This window comes from Moschus berezovskii, chromosome 4 (assembly GCF_049115385.1).
Source record: "Moschus berezovskii isolate FMDL1 chromosome 4, NW_MosBer_1.0, whole genome shotgun sequence".
Classification (NCBI taxonomy): domain Eukaryota; kingdom Metazoa; phylum Chordata; class Mammalia; order Artiodactyla; family Moschidae; genus Moschus; species Moschus berezovskii.
In genome coordinates, this window is record NC_142463.1 from 117,630,110 (window position 1) to 117,649,992 (window position 19,883).

The 19,883-nt window shown below is 46.0% G+C and overlaps 1 protein-coding gene and 1 pseudogene across 4 annotated transcripts in view; one reads left to right on the plus strand and one right to left on the minus strand.

Moving 5' to 3' along the window:
- The window catches only part of C4H1orf226 (chromosome 4 C1orf226 homolog), a 370,540-nt gene that overhangs the window by 123,499 nt on the left and 227,158 nt on the right, over positions 1-19,883 (plus strand). The window lies entirely within an intron of this gene.
- On the minus strand, positions 916-2,074 carry LOC148778242 (nucleosome assembly protein 1-like 1 pseudogene; annotated as a pseudogene).

Genomic DNA, 19,883 nt, shown 5'->3' on the forward strand with positions numbered 1-19,883 from the left:
TTTGGGTTTCTGTTACCTTGGACATGAGGTATCTCTTCACAGCTGCTCCAGCAAAGCGAAGCCACAGCTCTACCTTGGACGAGGAGTAGCTCCTCACGGCCACTGCCCCTGACCGTGGTCGTGGGGTAGCTCTTCTCGGTTGCCGCCCCTGCTCCTTGGAAGGAAAGTTATGACCAACCTAGACAGAAAAAAAAGCAGAGACATTACTTTGTCAACAAAGGTCTGTCTAGTCAAGGCTATGGTTTTTCCAGTAGTCATGTATGGATGTGAGAGTTGGACTGTGAAGAAAGCTGATTACCGAAGAATTGATGCTTTTTTTTTTTTCCCAAAGTTTTGAGCTTTTAATGCAACTGAGAAACATTTCATAAAATGTTTAACTTAATATGCCTTAAAACATCTGTGAGGTAGTTGAGTCAACAGTACTACCCATTTTAATACACAGTAAAACAAAAGGCAAGGGTAAATCAATTTCACACTTCAAGCAGTAAGAACTGGAATTAACTGTGGAGACTTGGGGCCTTTTCACTCTTTCTATGAAATTTAACCTTTCACTCTTTCTATGAAAACCATTAAATCATTTAAGAACTTTCTATCTTTTTTTTTCTTTAATACTTTCTTATTAGTAGATGTAGTAGTGCCTCTTCCAAATTTGGCACCCTTTTCTTCAGTAATATGGTAAACTGGGTACATAATTTAAGCTAGGCCTCTGCTTCTACCTGACTTAGTACAAAATTAAGACATTATCTTTTGAGAACTAAAATTATATGACATTTTTATTTTAGGCTGCAAAAACAAAAATGAGCAAACAAACAACAAAAGACTTGAAATAGGCTTGTCAAATGATGTAAGTTCATCCTTTCCAGGGAAGCGGAAGGTAGATCAGTGCAGGTTTCCTCAAGGCCGCACGCATCCTGCTCACGGCTGCTTGCACTCTGCTGGGTTTTGATCCTTCTTTGGGTCGTAGTCCGGATCGTTTTCCTCAGCTCCTTCTTCTTCCCCTTCCTCATCCGCTTCCTCACCTTCTTCTTCATAATCATCGTCATCATCTTCAATAGCTTCTCCAGTAAAGTATAACACTGATCTTGGGATTATACGCTCACATAAAAAATGACCAAAGTCTGCAGTGAGGATAGCTTCAGAATCATCATCCACTCTCAGGACCAGGAGGGGAAAAAAAATTAAAGAAAGAGTCATTAGAAACTGTTTTGGTCACAGTACAAACTGTCCCACGTCCCTTGTGTTTCTGCTTCTTCTTAATCATTTTCAAAGTGACATTCTTCCCTTTTTTCCAGTCTATCTGACACCCTGTACAACTCATAATTTCTGGTCCATCAAAAGAAAAGGGATCAGAATCCTCTGGTTCTGACCTCATCCTGTATGTCTTTGTCAACACTTCATTCGTGAAATAGTCATTGGGTTCAAAGTGAAATTCTAAGACAAAGCTCGTAGGTTGACCAGCATCTGAGAACTTCAGTTTAATATCTTTCAAGTGCTTCAGAATAGGTTCATCATGTTCCTGAACCATATCACTGAGCAAGTCAGCATTCTTAAAAACGGTCACCTAAAACTCAGGAATTCCCTTGGGCTCTTCTTTTTCTTTGTCCTTTTTCTCATCTTCAATCTTGGCCTTTTCTTTTAGTTCCTCCGAAGTTTCATCTTCCTTGTCTGGTTTCCGTTCACATTCTTCTTCTGTAGGTTCATAAATGGCTTTAATGACCTCAAATCGCTTATCAAACAGAGGCTGATGAAGAACAGCGTGCTTTCTTTCAAGATCATGAACTTCCTCATAGAATTTGGCTTCTATCTGTGCTCATTTAACTTGAAGTTTTTTGAGAGCATTCACTCGTCTTTTGACTACCCTAGGCAAGCTTTCAGTGTATCCTGTCGGTGTTTCTACCGGACCGTCAAGTCTTTCTTGAAGGGCTGCAGGAATCGGAGGATTTTGCATCATCTGAACAGTCAGCTGACGTGCTTTGGTTTTTGTTTCTTCACAAGTTTCTTCTTCTTCTACTTCTTCAACATCATCCAAATCTTGATCAAGTTCAGACTGTTCTTTGTTGTCGATGTCTGCCATGTTGTACAAATGCCAAATATTTTCAAAAACGGCAAATCTCGTTTTCCACCTCAGCTCTCCGGTGGCGAGCGCGGGGAGCCGAGCGCCCTGAGCTGCGCAGGCAGTGACTCAGGGCGGCGATGGGAGGAGCAGGAGGCGGCGCCGCGAGCAGATGGCGCTAAAAAAGCGAATTGATGCTTTTGAACCGTGGTGTTGGAGAAGACTCTTGAGAGTCCCTTGGACTGCAAGGAGATCCAACCAGTCCATCCTAAAGGAGATCAGTCCTGGGTGTTCACTGGAAGGACTGATGTTGAAGCTGAAACTCCAATAATTTGGCCACCTGATGCAAAGAGCTGACTCATTTGAAAAGACCCTGATGCTGGGAAAGATTGAGGGCAGGAGGAGAAGGGGACGACAGAGGATGAGATGGTTGGATGGCATCACTGACGCGATGGACATGGGTTTGAGTGAACTCCAGGAGGTCATGATGGACCGGGAGGCCTGGCATGCTGCAGTCCATGGGGTCACAAAGAGTTGGACACAGCTGAGCAACTGAACTGAACTGAAGTTCTTCTAATGATTTATTATGGAAAAATTGACATATTTTTCTCAGTGCTCCTAATTCTTTAAGCAAACTAGTTGTCTGTAATTTAGATTGCAGGAGAACATGCCTTTCGTACAGAGCCAGATTTCTCATACTTAAAAAGTTGGCCTGTTCCTGGTATTTCAGTAAATACTCATTTAATCAACAAATATCTGAGTGTCACTATCTGATGGTATTCTTGGCATTGGGAACCAGATGGGTGAGGTCTCTTCTCATGGAACTTGTATTAAAGTGCAGAAGACTCATTATATTAATGACACGACAGCATAATAAACAAAGTAATATCAGATAGTTGTGAGTCTTGTGAAGAAAATAAAAGCGGTGATGTGACCGAGAGCGACACTGGGATAGGGCAGGGTGGGCGTACTTTGGTGGTGACCAGGCACGCGTTTCTGAAGAGGTGTAATTCAAGCTAAGGCCTGAATGTTAACAAAGAGCCAGTCGTGCCAAGATCTGATCATGGCTGAGGGATCAGCAAGTAAAAGCCTGAGAGGCAAAAATGAGCTTGTCTCTCCCAACAACACAAAGAAATGTCACACGGGGTGTAGTGGGCGAGAGCGACTTGCCTTGTGACTGGAGACAGAGGCAGGCCCAAGTCATGGAGGGGCCTTCCAGGACGTGGCGTTGCAAAACCCATGTGACGTTTGCAGCAGCAGCCTCACCCTCTTGCCCTTCTCCTCTGCTCCACACACACCTTCATCTCTTTCCCTGCACGTATTTGGCTCCCCTATCTCCCCAGGCTAGTCTTAGTTGCTCAGTGGAGCCCAACTCTTTGGTTCCCCGTGGACTGTAGCCCACGAGCTTCCTCTGTCCATGGGATTCTCCAGGCAAGAATACGGGGCTGGGTAGCCATTCCCTTCTTCAGGGGATCTTCCCGACTTAGGGATCAAGCCCACGTCTGCTGCATGGCAGGCAGTTTCTTTGCCATCTGAGCCCTCAGGGAAGCCCAAGCTAACGTCTTGAGTTTCATTGTTTTCTGCTTGAATGGATTCTGCCCACCCCCCCACCCCAGCCCTCTCCCAGGGTTTCTGTCTCTTCTGAACACATATTTTCTGAGAACATCAGGAATTGGTAGGATTTTGGTGTTGTGAGGAGGGTAGTGGAAGAGGGCTGAGATATTAGGGTGAGCACAGTGGAGGTTTTTGAAAGCAGTATCTGTTTCTAGAAGCAAGGAGTACCCGTTATGTTGCTTTCCTGGAGTCCTTAATGAGGAGGTGCCCTGCATCAGGGACCCCACAATCCAACAGTTGCTCCCCTGCCAAAACCATCTGCTACCCCGTAACTGAACTTGCCCCTGTCAGCATTCGTTAAATCAGCTCTTCTCTTCAGTTTGTTTTTCTTTAAGCGCTTCAGTGTGCCTGTAGCCACGGATGCTTTCAGGAAGCGCTCAGATTGGAAAGTACTCCTCAGTTTCTTAAGTGACAGGCACTGCTCTGAGAATCTTTCAGTCCCCTGTCCTCTACTTCAGCTTACTAACTTGCTTCCTTCCTGGGTAGTGTTTTTCATGACTTTCTTCTGAGTATTCTTTTCCTGCTTGAGAGTGCTTTCTGCTTACTGCACTGCAGTGCAGAGGGCGGTGGGGGCAGCCACCCGGCTTATTTCTTTCTGTCTCCTCTCCGCAACCCGTAGATCTTGCCATTACTAGGTTTTGTCCACTGGCCGCTGCTGCTGACCCAGTATGGAGGTGCAGTGGGAGAAGATTACTGTAGTCCCCCAGGGCCCTTTCTGTGTGTTCGCTGATTTACGGACTTGCTGGAGGAGTTGTGTTTAGGCTGGCAGAGGAAGATAAGGGATTCCAGGAATTCTTGCTGCTGTCTCCCAGATAGCTGGCTAAATTCCCTTCCTCTTCCTCCCCCCTTAGAGAGGCCTGGGGGCAAGAGAGAGTTGAGCTCAGGTTGATCCTGTAATTGACCTCTGTATGTTTGTCACTGACTCACTCTTGATCTATCTGATGAATTAAAATTGGCCCACTAATTTTAATAATGAGAATAATAATAGTTGTTGTTACAGTTGCACATTTATTTAGCCTCAGCATTACCCAGATTGCTTGCATAGATCCTGGCTTGGTGTTTGACCAACAGTGTGCTGTTCCTCAGATGGGGACCATTGTCTCCTTACAATTCAGGGGATCGTTTGGGCTTTTCAGTCAGTGACAGGCTCTTCAGTCTCCCAACTCTGTATCCTGGATTACTTGAATGATTACTTTACTTCAGCCAGTGGTTCTCAGCATGTGGCCCCCACACCATCAAGCAGCAGGCTCACCTGGAAATTTGTTAGAAATGCAGAGTCAGAGAAATGCAAAATCAGGCCCTACCTACAATCTACTAAACCAGAGACTCTGGTGGAGAACCCACTGTCTGTTTTAACAAGTGCTTTTGGTGATTCTAGAATGGGAAAGATCTCTAGATCGCTAGGAAAGTAATGCTCAAAATTCTCCAAGCCAGGCTTCAACAATACGTGAACCGTGAACTTCCAGATGTTCAAGCTGGTTTTAGAAAAGGACCAGAGATCAAATTGCCAACATCCATTGGATCATCAAAAGGCAAGAGAGTTCCAGAAAAACATCTCTTTCTGCTTTATTGACTATGCCAAAGCCTTTGACTGTGTGGATCACAATAAACTGTGGAAAATTCTTCAAGAGATGGGAATCCCAGACCACCTGACATGCCTCTTGAGAAACCTGTATGCAGGTCTGGATGCAACAGTTAGAACTGGACATGGAACAACAGACTGGTTCCAAGTAGGAAAAGGAGTACGTCAAGGCTGTATATTGTCACCCTGGTTATTTAACTTATATGCAGAATACATCATGAGAAACGCTGGGCTGGATGAAGCACAAGCTGTAATCAAGATTGCTAGGAGAAGCATCAGTAACCTCAGACACTACCCTTATGGCAGAAAGCGAAGAGGAACTAAAGAGATGCTTGATGAAAGTGAAAGAGGAAAGTGAAAAAGTTGGCTTAAAATTCAACATTCAGAAAACTAAGATCATGGCATCCGGTCCCATCACTTCATGACGGATAGATGGGGAAACAGTATAAACAGTAACAGTTCAGTCGCTCAGTCATGTCTGACTCTTTGCGACCCTATGGACTGCAGCACACCAGGCTTCCCTGTCCATCACCAACTCCTGGAGTTTACTCAAACTCATCTCCATTGAGTCGGTGATGCCATCCAACTATCTCATCCTCTGTCATCCCCTTTTCCTCCTGCCCCCAATCCTTCCCAGCATCAGAGTCTTTTCAAATGAGTCAGCTGTTCGCGTCAGGTGGCCAAAGTATTGGAGTTTCAGCTTCAGCATCAGTCCTTCCAATGAATATTCAGGACTGATTTCCTTCAGGAGGGACTGGTTGGACCTTTTTGCAGTCCAAGGGACTCTCAAGAGTCTTCTCCAACTCCATAGTTCAAAAGGATCAATTCTTTGGCACTCAGCTTTCTTTATAGTCCTACTCTCAACATCCACACATGACTACTGGAAAAACCATAGCCTTGACTAGACAGACCTTTGTTGGCAAAGTAATGTCTCTGCTTTTTAATATACTGTCTAGACTGGTCATAACTTTATTTCAAAGAGTAAGCATCTTTTTATTTCATGGCTGCAGTCATCATCTGCAGTGATTTTGGAGCCCCCAAAATAAAGTCTGCCACTGTTTCCACTGTTTCCCCATCTATTTGCGGTGAAGTGATGGGACCGGATACCATGATCTTAGTTTTCTGAATGTTGCGCTTAAAGCCAACTTTTTCACTTTCCTCTTTCACTTTTATCAAGAGGCTCTTTAGTTCTTCTTCACTTTCTGCCATAAGGGCGGTGTCATCTGCATATCTGAGGTTATTGATGTTTCTCCCGGCAATCTTGATTCCAGCTTGTGCTTTATCCAGCTCAGCATTTCTCATGATGTAGTCTGTGTATAAGTTAAAGAAGCATGGTGACAATATACAGCCTTGACGTACTCCTTTTCCTATTTGGAACCAGTGCAACGGCACCCCACTCCAGTACTCTTGCCTGTAAAATCCCATGGACGGAGGAGCCTGGTAGGCTGCAGTCCATGGGGTCGCGAAGAGTCAGACACGACTGAGCGACTTCACTTTCACTTTTCACTTTCACACATTGGAGAAGGAAATGGCAACCCACTCCAGTGTTCTTGCCTGGAGAATCCCAGAGATGGGGGAGCCTGGTGGGCTGCCCTCTATGGGGTCGCACAGAATTGGACATGACTGAAGCGACTTAGCAGCAGCAGCAACCACATTAGATATCATTTCATACCAAATTGGCAAAGATGTAAGAGTTACTAATTCAAAATATTGTCTGTGATATGGAGCTTTACAAAGTTTTATATACTACTAATGGGGGTATAATTAGATACCAAAGCCTTAGAGAACAATTTGGCAAAATTTAGTAAAGTTGAAATGTGTAGAGTCCATGAGCCCAAGTGTCTACTCATTCACACGGGGACTGTTGAAATTGACAATGCCAATTGTCAGTTGGTGATTCTGATATATGCTCAAGTTGAGGAGCTGTTGATCTGGACCATCAACTTGAATTCACTTTTCCATGGATATTTCAGGATATATCTCAGACTCTAGTGTGAAAGTTGGTACTTTGGATATATGGTTAAATTGGGTGAAGTATCAGGAGAGGTTCTACAAGGAGAATGTGTGGTTTTGTTTTGGTGATTAGCTGGTTGGAATGAAGGTCTTTTGAGCATAGCATAAGACCTGATGTGGCAGGTTGGAGTTGAAGTAGAAAAAGTAGCAGAAGGCCATTGGAGATTAAACATTCACATCAAGGAATATAAGTGATGCTTGTGTTAGGGAACCAGCTTAAGAGACTTGATGACAGCCTTCACCCTCACAGAAAGGATGTCTCCTGCCTTGCAGCTTTGGCAATGTGTCTTTGGGCCAGGGTTGCCCATCTCTGGTCCGTGCTGCTATGCACGATGTATGTATACTTATAAATCTGTTTCTCTGTACTTCCACTAATGGCCCATCCCCCTTTTGTTTTCGGTATATGTAAATATAGAGATAGATTTTTATGTAATTTAATCTGGTTCTAGTCAGGTTTACCAACCTGGGCACTTTTCTGTTTTTCTTAGTTGATTTTGCATATTTCCCTGTGAATCTGGTATGTTTTTGATTTTTAAGTTATATGCTTAGCAGGAGACCGGATGTGCTTCTTATCACCTTTTTGCAGGACACAGCATGTCTCCCCTGCCTCCTTTGTACAGACTTGATGAGACTTGCAGGGGTCTGGTCCATTCCCCTGATTGCAGCCAGACCCTTTTCATATCCCACTCTGATCCCTGGTGAATAACTTGGGTGTGCCCATATGCTCTGCTGGGAAATTCCTGTGATGAGAGAGCTCACCACCTTTGGAGAACACTCAGGATGTTGTAGGAAAGTTCTAACTGTTAAAGGTTTTTCTTAACTGTTACTGGCAGGGGGTGGGGTGGAGACTGACTGTAAAGTGAAAAGTAAAAGTCGCTCAGTCATGTCCAACACTTTGCGACCCCATGGACTATACAGTCTGTGGAATTTTCAGTCCAGAATACTGGAGTGGGTAGCCTTTCCTTTCTCTAAGGGATCTTCCCGACCCAGGACTCCAACCCACGTCTCCTGCATTGCAGGCAGATTCTTTGCCGGCTGAGCCACAAGGGAAGCCCAGACTGTAAGGAAATATCTAAATGCCTGAGAGGTGGAGCTGATGTGGTTGGAAAGCAGCTGAACTTGGGAGCCTGGATTGTGCTATAAGATAGGCGGCTTGAGATCCCCTGTACTAAATCCCATTTAGCAACAGGTTGTTTGTTTGAACTATCTTAAGGGAGACACTTCAAGCCTCTCCTGTCCTGAAGTAAAGGTAAGCTGCGGTGATGGGAGATATGATTCTGGGCCATTTTGCACTGGAGTATGTCTCAGAGCCCTGGCTTAAAGGGAAGAGCACAAGCTACTCATAGCTGATAGGAGTGTGGACTTGTTGAGAAGCCTCTAGAAGAGAAGAAGTAGGAATGGCCTGAGGGCTAGAAAGGGAACTAGACAAGCAGTCAGGCCAGAGCAGAGGAGGAGGGCATTCAAGAATTTGTGCCCATGGGTAATTGTGGTCTTCCTTTTCTCTTTGCTGCTGCTGCTGCTAAGTGCTTCAGTCGTGTCCGACTCTGTGTGACCCCATAGAGGGCAGCCCACCAGGCTCCCCCATCCCTGGGATTCTCCAGGCAAGAACACTGGAGTGGGTTGCCATTTCCTTCTCCAATGCATGAAAGTGAAAAGTGAAAGTGAAGTCGCTCAGTCGTGTCCGACTCTTCGCGACCCCACGGACTGCAGCCCACCAGGCTCCTCCGCCCATGGGATTTTCCAGGCAAGAGTACTGGAGTGGGGTGCCATTGCCTTCTCCGGTTCATTTACTACTTGGGCACTAAGTCCTGGTGGGAACTTCGACAGGCTCATTGCCACCACCACACTGTCCCATCACCTTGACTATGATGCCCACACCTGAGTAATTCTCAGCATCTTTCTCTCCTGCACCATGTTTGTCTGTTTTGCTGAATAGGAGTCCAAAGACTCTATAAATTCTTTTGGCTGCCATCTGAATAATTTAGTCAGATTGTCTGTTTGCCTCCCTGACAATTCCCTAAAGAATCTCTTCTGATTTCAGAGGGGCCAGATATTTTCTGTTTCTTCCTGATCCATTGCCCAAAGCCTGGGACCCTTTTCTCACGACCCCCACTCCTGACAATATAGATTCTGTTACTTTATTTTCCATTTCTAGATGGATGTTTCTTTCTTTCTTTTTAATTAAGAAATTACCTTGCCATCTGAGCTATTGGCAAATATTTGCCAGAAGATCCAAGGCAAAGCTGCCAACTTACTGGAACCTGACACAGCTGCTAGGGCCACCCCGTCTTACAGGCTCTGTGGAGATGCGGGGCTGTCACTTCAACAAGTGTCAGATGTACACACTTTGCATGCAGTTTCCCGTGCATAGCAGTAAATAAATATCCCAGAAGGATCTGCCCTGCTTCCCATCTCTGACTCCCTTTTCCATGTCCATATATTTATTAAACATGATTTCCCAACTGCTCATCACCACCTTCCTAGACCCCTGTATTTCCCCTTCCTTTCTCCCTCGCCAATAAAAGAACCAAAGCATCAAGTAGTATATTCCCTTGCCCACGATTTGCGAGAATATTCTGTCCAGCTTGGCAGAGGGCCTGGTTGCTTCATTTCTTTAGGTCATGGGGCCTGGGTTGGTTTGGGAGCTTCTCTCTGACTGAGAAGAGCCCCCCACATATTGAAAAGCCTTCAGCGCTGGCTGTGCCCTTTTTGGTTTTGAGACCTTTCTCAAAGGGCACTGTGGTTTCTGCTTCCCTGTTGTAAGTTGTGTGTCTGTGGAAAAGTTCCCTGTAACCTTTCAAGGTTTATACTCTGTTCCAAAGGGAATCTTGGAAATGAAAATGGTCCTTTTTTTTTTAATTAACTGATCTCATAGAGGATCAAAAGGAGCACATAACAACTGTACTGTGGGTTGGCAGGGTTGCAGTGTTCTCTTTACCTTTGGTCTGGGCTCCGAGGTCTGAGACAGTGTCTCGCCAGCAGCCTTTGGCTGTCCTTGGGGGGTGGGGGGTTGAGGCTGGAAAGACACAGAGCAGAGGCAGGAGGGAGATATTAATGCTTTGAGGGAGTCTAACTTTTTTTTTAACTCGTAGGAGAGGTATTTGAATTCCGATTGAGGCATTCAGTCCTGAAACAGTGAGCTTACAGAAACTGGATTTGATTTCAGCATTATCTTGGGTTGTTCAGCAGGTGGGTCGCTTGGGTGTGTGTTACTTGATGGCTGGGCAGCTTGTCTGCGTAGGAATTGCTTGTGTCTTGTTCTAGAGGGAGTGCCAGGGGTGCTGTTCTCAGAACACCACTTAGCAGTTCTGTGATCTTTGTAAGACTGGCTTCCTCTCTGGTTGAGAAGAGGTAGGAGTAGTGACTAATGGATTCCCTGAGTATTAAATGGGTACTTGTGTAGTGCTTGGCATGCAGTAGGTGTTCAGTAAATGGAAGCTGCCATTAAGAATAGCAGTATTGATGATACTAACACCAGTTTTTTCTTATCTTCAGTCTGTCCCTTCCTTGCCAGCGTGCTTGCTGTTTCTGTGTGAGGCCTTGAGGCTGCTGTTGTGTTTGCTTTGCCTCCCAGCATCTCCAGCACCAGCACAGTGCCTGCACAAGGGATGAATGAGCGCTTCAAATTGATTTTAAAGAAATGCATTCCCAGGCTCCACACTCCTCCAGTCCCCAGTGCCCCTCCTGTTCTTCACGCAGGCTGGGGGCCTATCTGAGCACCTCTCTTGCTTCCCCAGTGGCCACAGCGGTTGCCAGTTGCTTTACCCATACCTGCCTCTTGTTTAGAGCTGCTGTTCATCTTCTCTGTTGCCATTCTGCATCCTTTTTTCCTTCTCCTCCATGATCCACTCCCACCCACTGCAGCCCGTATTCATCTCATTCGTGCAATACTGTTTCATTTATACTGGTAAGCTCTTGTTCTTGGATTGAACTTTTGTGTGATAGCTTTATCTTTACCACTAAGTGTCGGCTACTTGAGAGCAACAACATGTTTCATAATGTGTCTGTGTAGTGTACTGTACGTACATACCAGGGCCAGGTACGTAATTGGTTCTAAATAAAAACTAAGCCATTGTCAGAATACCTAAATGAATCAGACTGTTGGATTAAAGGGGTAAGTGGGGATAAGAATGTCTTCATTGATGTAATACAGTCTTTAGAGTTGGTTGTGTGAACATGGAGGTTGAGGGACCGTTCAGTTGCTCAGTCGTGTTGACTCTTTGCGACCCATGGACTGCAGCATGCCAGGCCTCCCTGTCCATCACCAACTCCTGGAGCCTATTCAAACTCATGTCCATCATGTCGGTGATGCCGTCCAACCATATCATCCTCTGTTGTCCCCTTCTCCTTTTGCCTTCAATCTTTCCCAGCATCAGGGTCCTTTTAAATGAGTCAGTTCTTCGGATCAGGTAGCCAAAGTATTGGAATTTCAGCTTCAACATCAGTCCTTCCAGTGAATATTCAGGACTGATTTCCTTTAGGATAGACTGATTGGATCTTCTTGCAGTCCAAGGGACTCTCAAGAGTCTTCTCCAACTCCACAGTTCAAAAGCATCAATTCTTTGGCACTTAGCTTTCTTTATAGTCCAACTGTCACATCCATACATGACCACTGGAAAAACCATAGCTTTGACTAGACAGACTTGTTGGCAAAGTAATGTCTCTGCTTTTTAATGTTCTCTCTAGGTTGGTCGTAACTTTTTTTCCAAGGAGCAATCGTCTTTTAGTTTCATGGCTGCAGTCACCATCTGCAGTGATTTTGGAGCCCCCCAAAATAAAGTCTGTCACTGTTTGCACTGTTTCCCCATCTGTTTGCCATGAAGTGATTGGACCAGATACCATGATCTTAGTTTTCTGAATGTTGCGCGTTAAGCCAACTTTTTCGCTCTCCTCTTTCACTTTCATCAAGAGGCTCTTTACTTTCTGCCATAAGGGTGGTGTCATCTGCATATCTGAGGTTATTGATATTTCTCCCGGCAGTCCTGATTCCAGCTTGTGCTTCATCCAGCCCAGCATTTCTCATGATGTACTCTGTATATAAGTTAAACAAACAGGGTGACAATATACAGCCTTGACATACTCCTCTCCTGATTTGGAACCTGATTTGGAAACATTTGTTTCATGTCCAGTTCTAATTGTTGCTTCCTGATCCTTCAGTTCAGTTCAGTTCAGTGACTCAGTCGTGTCCAACTCTTTGCGACCCCATGAATTACAGCACGCCAGGCCTCCCTGTCCATCACCAACCCCCAGAGTTCACTCAAACTCATGTCCATCGAGTCGGTGATGCCATCCAGCCATCTCATTCTCTGTCGTCCCCTTCTCCTCCTGCCCCCAATCCCTCCCAGCATCAGAGTCTTTTCCAGTGAGTCAACTCGTCGCATGAGGTGGCCAAAGTATTGGAGTTTCAGCTTTAGCATCAGTCCTTCCAATGAACCAGCACCTAAATGTTGTGTTAAGATTTGGATTTTTTGCACTCTGTCTTCCCAATTCCTGTTCTCGTGTTCTTGAGTCAGTTCTTTTCCTGACTGAGACTTGAGCGTGTCCTCCAAGAGTTGTAAGCTGACATCTGCCAGTTGTAATGAAACAAAGCCTGGCTCTCATTTGGCAGTGTTCTTGTTCAGGGAATCATAGAACTGAAGTGCTGAAAGGACCTGAGTCTTCTCTTAGATTTGTGATCCTGCTGTCTTCCTCGGGTGCTGGGTCTTCCCTGTCTTTCCTCTTCACTATTTTATTCTTACAGTTTTTGAAGAATTCACACTTCTTTAAAGGTGTGACGGAAAGTGTGGTAAAATGAAAGCCTGTGTACTGTCTCTGAGGAGGAAGGTCATATGTTCAGGGGTGAAAAAGGAAATGTGAATGGTAACATGGAGGCTTGCTGTTTATCTAGTGGGTTTTATTTACTCAGGCTGAGTTCATCTCTTCATGAGCTTCATTACCAAGCTGTTCCAGTATGAAATTATGATTGATTGTTTTGTTCAACCTTTTTTGAGGCCAGAGGTGCAGCAGAGAACTCTGTGTGTGGGGATTTCGGGAGAAGAGGGTTGCGGCACGAAGAAGGTGCTTCGTTAGTGTTTGGGAGTGTGTTCAAAGTGTTAGTTTTTCAGTTGTTGTGACTCCATGGACTGTAGCCTGCCAACCTCCTCTGTCCATGGGATTTTCCATGTAAGAATGCTGGAGGGGATGCCGTTCCCTTCTCCAGGGGATCTTCCCAATCCAGGGATTGAACCCAGGTCTCCCACATTGCAGGGGGATTCTATAAGATCTGAGCCACCAGGGAAACCGGGTTTGGAAGTTTGGGAGTGGATGCATACAAATGGAAGACATGCCCTGCAGGAATGTGCCGCCTGGGCTGGGGCCACAGTGAAGCAGCAGTGTGAGGGGTGGTGGGCACTAGGTCCCCAGGGGGAGCCAGCCCTTGGGAAAAAGAAATAGGAAGGAGGTGCTGGAGGACCTGCTCATCACCACATGGACTGTGGAAGACTGTCTGTAACAGAAATAAATGCATTTTGAAAAAAATCCCAAGCAGTATTCTACTATAAGTGGGTAAATATTTAAATAATTATAAATTTTACAGATTGACAAAGGGGCTGTTTGGAGGGAGCAGACTGCCTGGCGTTTAGCAGACGGTCAGTAAACATTTATTGAGTGAATGAATTCAGGGCAGAGTGGGGCTGACGGCCCCGGGGTTTTTGTTCCTCTTTTTTTTTCCACACACAGCCTACTGGTGGTTCAGGCAGGAGTTTTTCATTTTCCGTCTGTAACCAGATGAGAAATTGTGAAGAGCAGTTTAAAAGAGTTTATTGGTAGTTCTCTCTCTTTTTTTTCTTGTTCCATTGTAAGTAAGTAAGGCCCTGTACTGTGTGGATGTTTACTGGCAAGTCCATAAAACACACGTTTTTGAGGGCAGAGTCCATGTCTTGAGTAATAATTAACTGCTAATGGCATTGTCTTTGGTTCTGTATGGTAAACAGTCAAGAAATACTCAGTCACTTCTCTTCAATGAGAGTTTTCAGGCCAACGCGAAGACCACACACAGACAAACCTGGACAGTGGTGTTTTGACTAAATACAGGCAGAAACAAAGGGAGAAAATCCTGCTGGTTTTGCTTTGCCACGTTTAACTGCATGACGGTGTAGGTCTCCCTTGGAGCTTCCCGTGCCTGTGGAGGGCAGGCAGAGAACAGGGAGAGGCGCACGGCAGAGGCTGCTGTTTTCAACCGTAGATTGATCTCCCTTGGGAGCATTCAGGTCTGAGTCTCTGTGAAATGGAACAAGTGGATTGAGCCTGGTCTGTCCTTAAAATGAATCCCTAAGAACTAGATAAAACACGAAGTGCTTTTCCATTGGAGGCCTGCAGAAAAAGAGCCTGGGAACACAGACTTGAGAAATCAGGCAGTTTAGAGTTCCCCTTCCACAACTCTCCTTCAGGCTCAGGAGAGAGGAGAAGTCTTGTTTAGGGTTGCTGAGGCCTAGGCCTGAAGACTTGTTCAGTCACTAAGTCATGTCCGAGGCTTTGTCACCCCACGGACTGCAGCACACCAGGCTTCCCTGTCCTTCACCATCTCCTGGAGTTTGCTCAAACTCACGTCCACTGAGTCGGTGATGCCATCCAACCATCTCGTCCTCTGTCGTCCCCTTCTCCTCCCGCCCTCAGTCTTTCCCAGCATCAGGGTCTTTTCCAATGAATTGGCTCTTTGTATCGGGTGGCCAGAGTTTCAGCATCAGTCCTTCCAATGAACATTCAGGGTTGATCTCCTTTAGGATGGACTGGTTTGATCTCCTTGCAGTCCGAGGGACTCTCAAGAGTCTTCTCCAGTGGTATTTCCCTCCCTGGGACACTTCTGCCACCAGGTGCCAGCTGTCCAGAGAGTCACTTTTCTGAGTGAGGAAGCAGAAGTGCCTGACCTGAGGGTACACCACAGGACTGTAGGATTGAGAGCACCTAACCTTCCTGGGTGTCTCCTGCCTGGGTGGGTTACACTGTCCTTGGTTAACCTGTATTCCAGGGTGATTCTTTGGGGCTCTGATGGAGAGAGCTTCACAGCACGGGTAGTACAGTGTGAGGAGGGCAGGTTACTCACCAGCCTCATCTGGGATGTGCCCTGATGCCGGATGGCTCTGCCTGCATCTGCTCGTGCTGGCCACAGGGCGGGGTGGGTAGGGAGGCATCATGACCCCTGTTGATTGAGGGCTTTGGGACTGCCCGCTCTGGGGTTGACCTGGAAGGCATTAGAAGAAGATGGTGAGGGAGGGATGAGCAAAGGGATGTGGAGAGAGTGGGCTGTCCTGACGTTCTTTTAGGGGCTCAGGGAGGGAGCTGGGAAGAGAATGACATTGTAATTACAGACTGACTTGTCAGGCCTATAATCTTCCCAGTGGTCCTCCTTATTTTCTAGTCTGCAGAGTCATCTGCATATGAATCCCAGGTGCTGAGGCTTAAAATTTCTGATCTTTGTAATATCCTGTCAGTCTAGCCTTTTGTAATTTTGCCCTGAGAGTTAACAGAGAACAGGAGCCAGCTCCTTACAGTTGCTGAAATGTCCCTGCAGCGTGGCATGAGAATTGGATTCAGATCTGTTTTTAAGAAACTTGAAGCAAAAGTCAACCCCACAAGAACCCTGAAGATGCTGCAGTGTTCTAGGTGGTTCTTGCTGATCTGGCCGAGAAGGTGGACCTCAGGAGGACCTGGGAACCCCTCCTGTTTCTCCCTGAGACTTTGGAGACCGGGGACATCAGCCTGATGTTTGTTGATATCAGCACGCAGCAAGCAAATCTCCAAATGATTCTGTTGCCTCACACTCAAGATTTTTTTGTTTTTTACAACTTTTAATTTTGCATTGGAGTATAGCCAGTTAACAATGTTATGATAGCTTCAGGTGAACAGTGAAGGGACTCAGCCATAATATCCATTCTCCCCCAAACTCCTCTCCCATCCAGGCTGCACGTAACCTTGAGCAGAGTTCTATGTGCTATACAGTAGATCTTTGCTGGTTATCCATTTGAAATACTGCAGTGTGTACATGTCCATCCCAAACTCCTTAAAACCATCCCTCTCCCTCCCCGCAACCATAAGTTCATTCTCTGAATCTGCGAGTCCTCAGTTCAGTTCAGTTCAGTTGCTCAGTCGTGTCCGACTCTCTGCGACCCCATGAATCACAGCACGCCAGGCCTCCCTGTACTTGAAGCTCAACATGCAGAAAACTAAGATCATGGCATCTGGTCCCATCACTTCATGGGAAATAGATGGGGACACAGTGGAAACAGTGTCAGACTTTATTTTTTTGGGCTCCAAAATCACTGCGGATGCTGATTGTAGCCATGAAATTAAAAGACGCTTACTCCTTGGAAGGAAAGTTATGACCAACCTAGATAGCATATTAAAAAGCAGAGACATTGATTCAAATTTAATTCCCTCCTCCTTAAGCTGATTTTATTGACCTAATATTTATTGAGAGTCTTCCCTATGCCTTGCTCTTTGCTGGCGTTGGAGATGACATGGCAAGCTGGACACTGAGTGCCTGCCTTGAGAGTTTAGTGTGGAGAGGCTGGAGGAGACTGTCTCAATCAACACTCTCACCCCTTGTCCCCTTTTAGATGTGTCTTCTGAGGCCAAAGAGAAAGAATTGTCCTTTCTACGGTCTCAGGGGTCGGGGCCTTGTTTTCTCAGCTAAATAGTAAGCAGCTGGAGACCAGGATCAGGTTTTATTCTTCTGTGTGATACCTTGCAGGTGATACGGAATGATTGATTAAAGATGCTGAGAGATTCCTCAGCACTTCTCCTGGTGGTCTTGCTTCCCCATCCCTGGATAAGTTCCTGCCCCTGCCTTACAGGAGTGCTGACTTATTACACTCTCACTGTCTCTCCCCACAGAGGCAGCTTTAGGTTACATGTGACCATCAGATCTGCTAGGATCTGCTTCTAGAATTATGTGTTTGAACCTGAGGCAGGAGGAGACCAGATGGAAGTTTTACCCTCATACTGGAATCTTGCAAAGATAGCCCTTAAAGGGTGGCAGAGGGAAGAGCACCATTTATAACCTTTCTGCTGTGCTGCTGTGGGCTGGTTGCTTCCTCACACTGCACTTGTTTTATTTAGCCGGGTAAGCCTTTGTAAGGATCAATAGGTGGTGTGATCCTGATGTTGCCAAGGATAAACAGGAGCTAACTGGCAGAGCTGGCCGCAGCCCATGTCACCATTTTCCCCAGCCCCTCTGGGAAGGGAACACATGTACACAGGAGTTTTCAGTGGCTTCTGTGCTTGCTTTTCCGGAGAAGTATTTGAGCCCACACAGAGTTCCCAGGCGGTGCTAGTGATAAAGAACCAAGCTGACATGCAGGAGATGTAAGAGATGAGGGTTCGATCCCTGGGTTGGGAACCCCTGGAGAAGGAAATGGCAGCCCACTCCAGTATTCTTGCCTGGAGGCTCCCATGGACAGGGGAGCCTGGCAGGCTGTGGTTCATGGGGTCGCAAAGAGCCGGACACGACCGAAGTGACTTAGCATGCTTGGGAGATTTAGTTCTAGTTTTGTGACTTAGCACATTTGAGAGACTAGAACTCCTGGAAATTCTCAAGATAATCCCTGGAGAGCAGAGCATGGCTTGCTTGTCTTGTGTGTGTTTATAAATCCTTGCACATTCTCCTGCCCTTTGAGTGAGCGCTGATGAACCACCAATCTTTACCTCCCTCCACTCCCTAAGTGCTCCAGTGCTGGAATACAATTGAATGTACTGTACTTTACCGTTTAAATATTTGGTGTCTAATACATATAATTCTGGGTTTGAGGACAGCTGTAACAGGTTGGCCTAATCGATTTACCCGCTTGAAATGAAGAACTGTGAGTTCTGTATGCAAATGCAAATTAAGCAGGATACAGACCGTCTCATTGGTCCTGGAATCCAGGGGCAGTTGATGCAGTTTGCTGGCTTTATAGGAGGAGGCTGTGGCTGGTGGTAGAAGCCGAGGGCCTGGAGGCGGGAGCTGTCGACACCAGGGACAGTGGACCGTATGAGATTTTGGGAAACCCACCTCACTTCCTTAGCTTCAGTTTCTGTCTGTGGTTTGGGGGAAAAAGAGTGCTTGCTGTTTGACATCCCTTTCCCAGTGCTACCTTATCCAGAAAATGCTTCAGGGGAGGGGAACACTGCTGCTCAAAACAGGGTAAAAGCCTGTGTGTGTACATGTATGTGTACACAGGAGTTTGCAAGTAGATATCTGCTGTGGATGAGGCTTTCTAAACCTTTCCCTGAACTTCACTCGGAACATGTTGGGTGACACAGATATAATACTGAAGCATCCCACTTCACCTCCCAAAAGGCTCTGCCTGTTCTGAGATTTGGAAAGGAGCTCTCTGTGACCCTTGGGCTTGAGGCTACCCTCCCTGCGCCCACAGAAACAGGTTGAACAGAAATCTGGCCCAAGTCCCCATGTATTTTGTGAGGCCCTGGTGCCTGGCAGGGCTTCCCTGATAGCTCAGTTGGTAAAGAATCCACTTGCAATGTGGGAGACCTGGGTTCGATCCCTGGATTGGGAAGATCCCCTGGAGAAGGGAACGGCTACCCACTCCAGTATTCTGGCCTGGAGAATTCCATGGACCGTATAGTCCATGGGGTCGCAAAGAGTCGGACATGACTGAGTGCCTTTCACTCACTCACTCACTGGTGCCTGGCACTGGGGGCAGAGGATTATCTCCAGAAAGCTCTGAAGCTCAAGCCTTCTGTTACCTTTTCCCTGGCACTCCTCCCCTGGGGTTTAGCAACCTCTGGACTTCGTTCGACTCGATGGACATGAGTTTGAGCAAGCTCTGGGAGTTGGTGAAGGATGGGGAAGCCTGGTGTGCTGCAGTCCATGGGGTTGCAGAGTCAGGCATGACTGAGCAACTAAGCTGGACTTTATTCTGAGTGAAGTTCAGAGTGATATCACCCCTGAGGAATTCTTTGGGGAATGTGGGAGGATGACTTCTGGAGAATCAGGAGTTGTCCAAAGAGAGAGGATGTGTATATTGCTGCAGTGAATTCCATCTTTGTCTTAGGAGCCTGAGATGCTCTGTTCACTCCTATCCTGAGCTAGAAGATAATAAGAACTTAGGCTGCATTAATAGAGATGCTGTATCCATATAAGGAAGGTGAGAACCCCACACCCTCAGCACCAATTATTAGACCACACCTGGAACATTGCGATGAGTTCAGAAAAGCACATTTTCTAAGGGATATGGACACATTGGAACATATTTACAGGAGAGTGGAAGAGCCCACTCTGGTCTGTAAGGATGGCTGGGAAAGCAGTGATTTTAACCTGGAAAGGGCAACAATCAGGCTTTGATTGGTTTGAAATATTTGAAAGGTTGTCCCAGGGATCCATGTTTGGTCCCGGAAGTCCTTATGTTGGAATCACAGAACTCTTTTGAGTGGAGACTTTAAGGAGAGTAATTGTGTTTATTATGAGGAAGAATGAATTTCATTTAGAGCGATAGTTTTACTGTTTTTTTCCTTGACCATCAAAGTGATATGTTAATATTGGAGCATTTAAGGGGGAAGAATAAAAAAAATTAATGAAGTATCATCTATAATGTCCCTATGGAGAAGTGTACATTATCTTCTAGCATTTTCGTATATTTTATGTTT